General features: G+C 42.5%; 1 long non-coding RNA gene across 1 annotated transcript in view; it reads right to left on the bottom strand.

The window, feature by feature from the left end:
* LOC131422062 (uncharacterized) overlaps positions 1-7,456 on the bottom strand; it is a 32,790-nt gene extending 25,334 nt beyond the window's left edge. The window contains exon 1 of the long non-coding RNA XR_009224019.1: positions 7,321-7,456. This is a non-coding gene — a long non-coding RNA (uncharacterized LOC131422062). The remainder of the gene's footprint in view (positions 1-7,320) is intronic.
* Positions 7,457-7,937: the final 481 nt, after the last annotated feature.

Raw genomic sequence — 7,937 nt, forward strand, 5'->3', positions numbered from 1 at the left:
TGTGTCTGCTGGTTGGAAATGATCAAAGTTTCACTTTTCTCCTCTCACAGAGTCTGGGAGACAGACACCCTATCCTCATCTCAATGAATGGCTCTCAGGACCTTGAGAAATGCATTCCTTGGTTATTAGAGACACTTATATATATAAGTGTCTCTAAATATATATTTATATATATGTATATAATATATATATATATATAAAACTCAAAAGGACAGAGGAAATATTCACAGTTGTAAGCACTTTTGGGTAAATGCTCTAAGAAAGGGATGTCAGAGGCAAATGATTGAGTGTTGGCCAGAACAAACAGTCAGTTCTTTTGGCTGCTTTGAGCTTTCTCAGGCCAACACTCTTTAAGGGGGCAGGGGTCATCCTAGGGATGTGGATTTGAGCTGTTAGAAACTGTGTCAGTGTTTAAGTCTTATAATGCGTGTGGAGGTGTGAAACCATTTGTGCTGAGAGGCTGTAGTTATTATAGGATAAGATTGAGGCCTAGTCAAGAAGAGGGCTCAATGGAGCCTGGCTTGAGTTTGGTCAAGTACAGGATCATATATAGAAATAAGATATGTACATTTTTTGGATAATATAAATCATTATATTGAATAATATAATATATTGAATTAAATAATATATATAATGAATATATATTGAATGTGTATAAATAACATAAGTATGTGTACATATATTTGAATTAAATAATATAAATATATAGAAGAGAGTGACATCAACATCATGGCAGAGTGAGCTTCCCCTATTGAACTCTCCTCCTCTAAGACACAACAAAAAGGACATTCATAGTCCAACAGAAGCTATTCACAAGTAATATAAATATATATATGATTTAAAGGAATATTCAGACATAATAGAAATTTCCAGGGCCAGTTCCGGGGCTTAGCAGTTAGGTGCGCGCACTCCACTGCTGATGGCCCGGGTTCGGATCTCAGGTGCGCACCAATGCACTGCTTCTCCGGCCATGCTGAGGCGGCGTCCCACATACAGCAACTAAAAGGATGTGCAACTATGACATACAACTATCTGCTGGGGCTTTGGGGGAAAAAAAAAAGGAGGAGGATTGGCAATAGGTGTTAGCTCAGAGCCAGTCTTCCTCAGCAAAAAGAGGAGGATTAGCATGGATGTTAGCTCAAGGCTAATCTTCCTCACAAAAAAAAAAAAAGAAATTTCCAGAATTAATAAAAGACTTCTATTCTAGATTCAGGCAGGTGAACACATCTCAAGCATAATTAAAAAAAATAAATCTAGAGTTAGATCCATCCAGGGAAACCAAAGAACACCAAATACAAAAGAAGATATTCAAAGCCCCACAGAGGGACAGAACACTTACAGAGACTTACATTTAGACCTATGATACATTTCTTAACAATGGAAGGCAAGAGAGAGTTGGATTAAATCTTAAAGATACAGAGAGAAAATGACTTTCAGTGTATACCCAATCAAATCATATCTCAAGAACTGGGGTGAATTACAGATGTTTTTATGCAAACATTTACTAAGAGTATTACCACCAATAAATGCTCATTAAGGAACTTCTAAAGAATGTACTTTAAGGGGGCCAGCTACCCAGTGTAGATGTTTAAGTTCAGCACGCTCTGCTTCCAAGGCGTGGGTTCATGGGTTCAGATCCTAAGAGTGGACCTACACCACACATCAGCCATGCCATGGTGGTGACCCACATACAAAATAGAGGAAGACTGGCACAGAGGTTAGCCCAGAGCTAATATTACTCAAGGAAAAAAATTAAAAAGTAAAATGAATGTACTTTAACAAAAAATTGATAGAAGAAATGCTAAGATGTAAAAATGGATTGTGAGGATAAAAAAGGGTAAACATCTGAATAAATCATTGAAAGCATCACTTTACCAAACAATAATAATATTGACAATGTATAACTGATGGAGTTAAAAACTAATGACAAGGGAACTTCTGTTTTAGAGTAGACGAGGACAGGAAAGCACTCTTGCTGCAAAACCGGACAAAGCCAGATAAATTATAGATATATTTTTAGAGCATCAGAGAACTTCAGAACCAACCAACTAAAATTCCAGAAAGAAGAAAAACTCTTTTATGTGAGCAAGAATTTTTACCTTTCTTTCCCCCAGAAGCATTTTCTGATTCTGGGTGCCTGTTGAGGATCTGGCTTGCTCAGTCTGAGCCTCGGCTAGAGAAAAGAGAAACTAGGCAAACTTGTAGTGATTCTGCAGGACTGGTGTGGCAGAGGAAACCTGAGGGCTTTCAGACACACAACTGCTCTTCCTCACAGCACCTGTGCTAAGTTTTGGTGCCACACAGGAATCCGGGGAACTAGGCCAAAGCTTCCATAAAGCAAAGTGAAACCTCCAGAAGTGGTGGAAGTGGCCTAAGTCCAACATACTGCTAGTCTGACCTTCAGGGAATTTACCATATTGTGAAGCGATGTAAGGTAGGAGGCTGCAGAGCTGTACTGAAATGTCTGAAGGGCGTAGCTGAATTTTCTGTGGGCTCCCAAACCCGAGGAGACAGAGATCTACCAGACTTAGAGCCAGACGCCTGTGCGGGGGAGGGGAGCATAGCAAACAGGAACAGGGGAAAGCGGAAGGGCTGGGTTTACTAAAAGTGAGACCCAGCCCCAAGTCTGATCAACATCTGATTGGACTCAGGTGCTCCAACCTCACTGTTTCCCAACGAAGGAAGACAAGGTCACGTGGAGCCTCTCGAGTTACGTTACACAGACCTTCCAAAGACACTGGTGAGAGGATGGAGAAGGCAAGCCACAGACTGGGAGAAGACCTTTGCAAATCACATATCTGACAGGACTATAAAGAACTGTCAAAACTCAGCAATAAAAAAATCCAAGTTTAAAATGGGCACAGAATTGGACACTTCACCAAAGAAGATAAACAGATGGCAAATAAGCTCATGAAAAGATGCTCAAAGTCATTAATCATGAGAAAAATGCACATGAAAACCACATTGAGATACTGCTATGTACATATTAGAATGTCTAAAATTAAAGATGTTGACCATACCAAGTGTTAATGAGGATGGAAAGTAACTGGAACACTCCTGCATTGCTGGTAGGAACACAAAGTGGTTCAGCCTCTTTGGAAAACAGCTTTCAAGTGGAGTTTGTTATGCTGCTGTAACAAATTAGCACAAATTTCATGGCTTAAAACAGCTCAGATTTGTTTTACAGTTCTGTAGGTTAACAGTCTGACACGGGTCTCCTTGGGCTAAAATCAAGGTGTTGGCAGAGCTAGGTTCTTTTGGGGGGACTCTAAAGGTTAATCCATTTCCTAGCCTTTTCAAGCTTCTAGAGACAACCACATTCCTTAGCCTATGGCCCCCCTCCTCCACCCTCAAGAGCAAGAACTCGGCATCTCTCTGGCCCTGCTTCCCTTGTTGCATCTTTTTTCTACTCGCCTGCTGTTCTTTCCCTTTTAAGGGCCTTTGTGATGCACTGGGCCCACCTGGATAATCCAGGATCATCTCCCTATTTTAAAGTCAGTTGATTAGCAACCTTAATTCCATCTGCAAACTTAATTCACCTTTGCCAAGTAAACTAATGTATTCCCAGGTTCCAGGGATTAGGACATCTTTCTGGGCCATGACTTTGCTACCACAAACAGTTTTTAAAATAAAGTTAAACATACACACACCATGTGACCCAGCAATTCCACTTCTAGGTGCTTACCTAAGAGAAGAAGACTAATGTTCACACAAAAACTTGTTTGCAAAGATTTATAGCAGCTTTATTCATAGTCAAAAAAGACAAAACTGAAAATAACTCAAATGTCCTTCAACTGGTGGATGGATAAACTGTGGTACATTCATACAATAGATACTACATTCAGCAATAAAACAGAAGGAACTGCTGCTACAGGCAACAACATGGATGAACACTAAACTGAATGTATTTTGCTACATGAAAGAATCCAGACTCAAAAGGCCAAATACTGTAGGATTCCATTTATATGATATTCTAGAAAAGACAAACCATAGGGAAAGACAACAAATCATTAGTTGCCAGGGGTTAAGGGTAGGGGAAGAGTTGACTACAAAAGAGCAGCTGAAGGGAGTTCTGGGTGCTGGAACTGTTCTGTATATTGAAGGTTGTAGTGGCACAGCTCTATGCATTTGTCAAAACAGTTGTACAAAGAGGAAAACAAATACATCATTTCTCAGTCATCAGATTGGCAAAACTTTAAAAATCTGACAATGCCGATCTGACAATTCCCAGGGCAAGGATGACTCAGACACTGTTGGCGAGAATGGAAATTGTTAAAACTTCAGAGGATGATTTGGCTGCAGCTCGTCAAGTTGCAGATGCACATCAGCCTCTGGACCAGCAATCCACTCACAGGCAGGCGTCCATTCTAGGGAATCCACGTGTGCTCGAGGAGACACACACAAGTATAGTTATTAAACATGGTATGGGAATGAATTAATTGTGGTTAGTAGTTATTTAAAAAAGAAAGCAAAAAATGCATATGGGAAAGAATCAACCCTGCTGGCTACATATATGATCTGGGAAGGTAACTCACTGGTTTGTCTACTTAATAGTACATAGCACAGACAGCACTGTACTAGGAATCTGGAGACAAGCATCTGAGCATATAGTTCCAACTCTGCCACTAAGTAGCAGTCAGACTATGGATGACTTAACTTGAGAAACCTCACTTTTCATTTACTGGAAAATGAAGAGGTTAGGCTCTACAACCACTAAAATTATTTCCAACTCCACAAATCTATGCTTCAATAAGTCAACAATCAAAAATTATATTCCAAAGTACCTATGTTCAGAAACTGTTTTTCCCAGACACCCTGAAATTAGAAACTATCAGGGAAATAGCATATCTTAAAAGATTGATACATAGGGCTGGCCCCGTGGCTTAGTGGTTAAGTGTGCGCACTCTGCTGCTGGCGGCCTGGGTTCGGATCCCAGGCACGCACTGACGCACCGCTTCTCTGGCCATACTGAGGCCGTGTCCCACATACAGCAAATAGAAGGATGTGCAGCTATGACATACAACTATCTACTGGGGCTTTGGGGGAAAAAATAAATAAATTATTAAAAAAAATATTGATACATAAAATGGCCCAAATTTCTTGGTACGTCTATGACAAGCTGTTTAATCAAGATGGTAACTCAGGAAGAGCGTATAAACAGCAAAACCTACCATATTGACTTGGGTCACCCTCAGGAAAAACATATGTCCTCTCCCACTTTAACATTCCAAAACAAATTCACCATACTAGTGAGTCCGTCTTGTCAAGTTCAGGTCTGTCTAGCCAGAAGTCATTCATGTATATGGTAATATTTACTTCATTTTTTAACAAAGATAAAAAGATAAATGGCTTTCTGTATTTTTGCCTGTTTCATCTATAAAGATCTTACATTACAATTTAATAGCTTCAGCCTGCTACAGTAATTTAAAGAGCATTTTGAAACTTGTAATATGCCATGTCCAACAGAATCCAGTAAAAAAATCAGTAGTTCACAATCCAACAATGCTTATTTAGATTCATTACCAACAATCCTTACACTTCCAAGACACCAATAACCAACATGTCATTTGTTCCTCCTGCAGAATTTCATAAGTTGTTAAATTCTGGTATCATCCAAAAGTATAATTAGGATGCTATCAATAAAATGTATTTTTTTATCAGAAACATTAAAACTAATGATTAAACTATTAAACTAAATGATTAACTAAATATTAAAACTAATGGCAACTAACGATCTGTTGTCTTTCCCTATGGTTTATCTTTTCTAGAATATCATATAAATGAAATCCTACCGTATTTGGCCTTTTAACCTTTCACCCTCTCAGTTGTGGGAGGTTAAGATTTGGCCACCCTGAAATCCATCTCTTTACCTTGGTTGTTTTCTCTAGGGACATTTGACCTCCCCCACTAACTAAAGAATTTGACATAGTAACTCCTTCCTGGAACAGATCTATCATGATGGCTGTAAAGATAATGTAGGATAAATGTTACAATAGGAAAGGCACCAACAAGCCCATCTTATCCGAAGTTCTGTCTCTCTGGCCACCTTCTCTGGATGGCCCTGCGAGAAGTTGCCAGACAATCATTTACATTTATAAGGAAAATCTCCATTTGTAAAGGTATCTCCCTCTCTGTTTTGGGAAGAGGGGGGAATGGCCTCATTTCTAGAGGCTTATCAATGTGAAACGTGAGGCCTTAAATCTGCATAATAACCTTACTCTTGTTGACTGTGCTTTAGTGGTAATCTCCTGTAACTGACTCCCCCCATCCCCAACACCCTCCTTTGTCTTTGGCTGAACATGGTACTTAAGACAAGAATTTCTGCTATTGTGTTGAGAAAAGCAGTGTCCCTGCTTTCTCCCATGTATACATGTTATTAAACTTGGTATTATTTTCTCCTGCTAACCTGTCTTGTTAATTATTTGGCCAGCCTTAAGAACCTTAAAGAAAAGGGCAGAGGGAGATTCCACCTCTTCCCCCGACACAATCAAATCAAAATTTGAAAATTCTTGCTCTACGAGCTTTCCAAATCTAAATTCTTACAATTCTAAATGAGTATGGAGACAAAACACACACTACATACTACTTCTAAAACCCTCCTCCTTATCCGATTTTAATTTTAGCACCAACTGCCAAGAAAAACCTTTCCACTGAAACCAAAATTCCGTACACATTATGTCAATCATCAATTGATCAGTCATCAGTCTATGTTAACAGAAGGTGAGTTATTATTAGGAAGCTACATAATTTGCACCAAAGACTGTTTAAAGCTCCTTTCATTAAATGCAGTTTACAACAATTCACAGGCTTCAAAGTTCCCCTTGCAAATATAGAGTCAATTATCAGAAACCATTAATGGGACTAGGCTTTTCTATAAAGGTGGTCCCAAGGAAGTAGGAACATTTATTTGTTTAAAGAACGCAGTGAGGAGCCCAATAGCCTGCGCGGAGTCAGGCAGAGGAGCGCTGACCACAGTCCATCTTCTGAAGGGAAGTGTTCACCCCGGGATGTCGAGACCTGGCCTAGACGGGCCCCGGGGAGCACTAACTCAAGGGCTCGAGCAGAGGGCTGGCGACTCCCTGCCGCCCCCTGCACCTCCGCTGGGTGGGCAGGAGGCCCCGCCGGGGTGGGGCCCCGCCAAGACAGAGGGACCCGCCAGCCAGGCGGCGCTCCTCTGCTCCTCCAAGGGACAGAGTTGGGCTCCCCCACCTGGGGCAGCCCGCCAGCAGCCCCGGCCCCCGGCCCCATCCGCCGACCCCCCCCACCGTGCTCCCGCCATCTGCGGCGATCTCCACACCCAGCCCGCCGCCCACCGCCTACCTCAGCGCCGCCTCCTGCCCAGCGCTCCTCCACACTGCAGAAAGGAGAGCTCCCCTGTGCTGAAAATCATGGAGGAAGGATCCAGAAACCGCCAATCCCCCTACACAAACCTCCGAGGCAGCCACCTGCGCACCTGGGACCCCGCCTCCAGTGCACACGCCCCGGGGCTCTCCAGCTCCCCAGCCCCTCTGCCGCTCTGAGAGCCAGTCCTGCGCATGCGCGGCCTCCAAGAACAATGGGAGCCGCTGGGGGGCACCGGGAGGGGGATGGGGGTGCGGGGACCATGGTGTACCTGAGAGGGAGAGCGGGAGCTGGCTGGCACTCTGCAGGCCTTGACTCTGCTCTCCCTGGATGACCATCAGCTCCTGGAGAAAATCTGCCTTCCCTTGAGGCGGCTCCTCCTGTCCTGAGAAGCACGTTACACGATCTAACATTTGTTTAAAAAAGAAGAATGACATCCTTAACACCTGATGTGTCGTGTCGTGTCCCCAGAAGAATTATCTGCTTCCCCAGAAGACTAGACAGTGAGCAGCTGGGACTGAGTTCTGACCTAGGAAGGAAGGACGCTGAGGGCACAGCTGTCTCCCCTCTGCTGGCTCCTTCCTCTGAGTTGTGGC

This window comes from Diceros bicornis, chromosome 26 (assembly GCF_020826845.1).
Source record: "Diceros bicornis minor isolate mBicDic1 chromosome 26, mDicBic1.mat.cur, whole genome shotgun sequence".
Classification (NCBI taxonomy): Eukaryota; Metazoa; Chordata; class Mammalia; order Perissodactyla; family Rhinocerotidae; genus Diceros; species Diceros bicornis.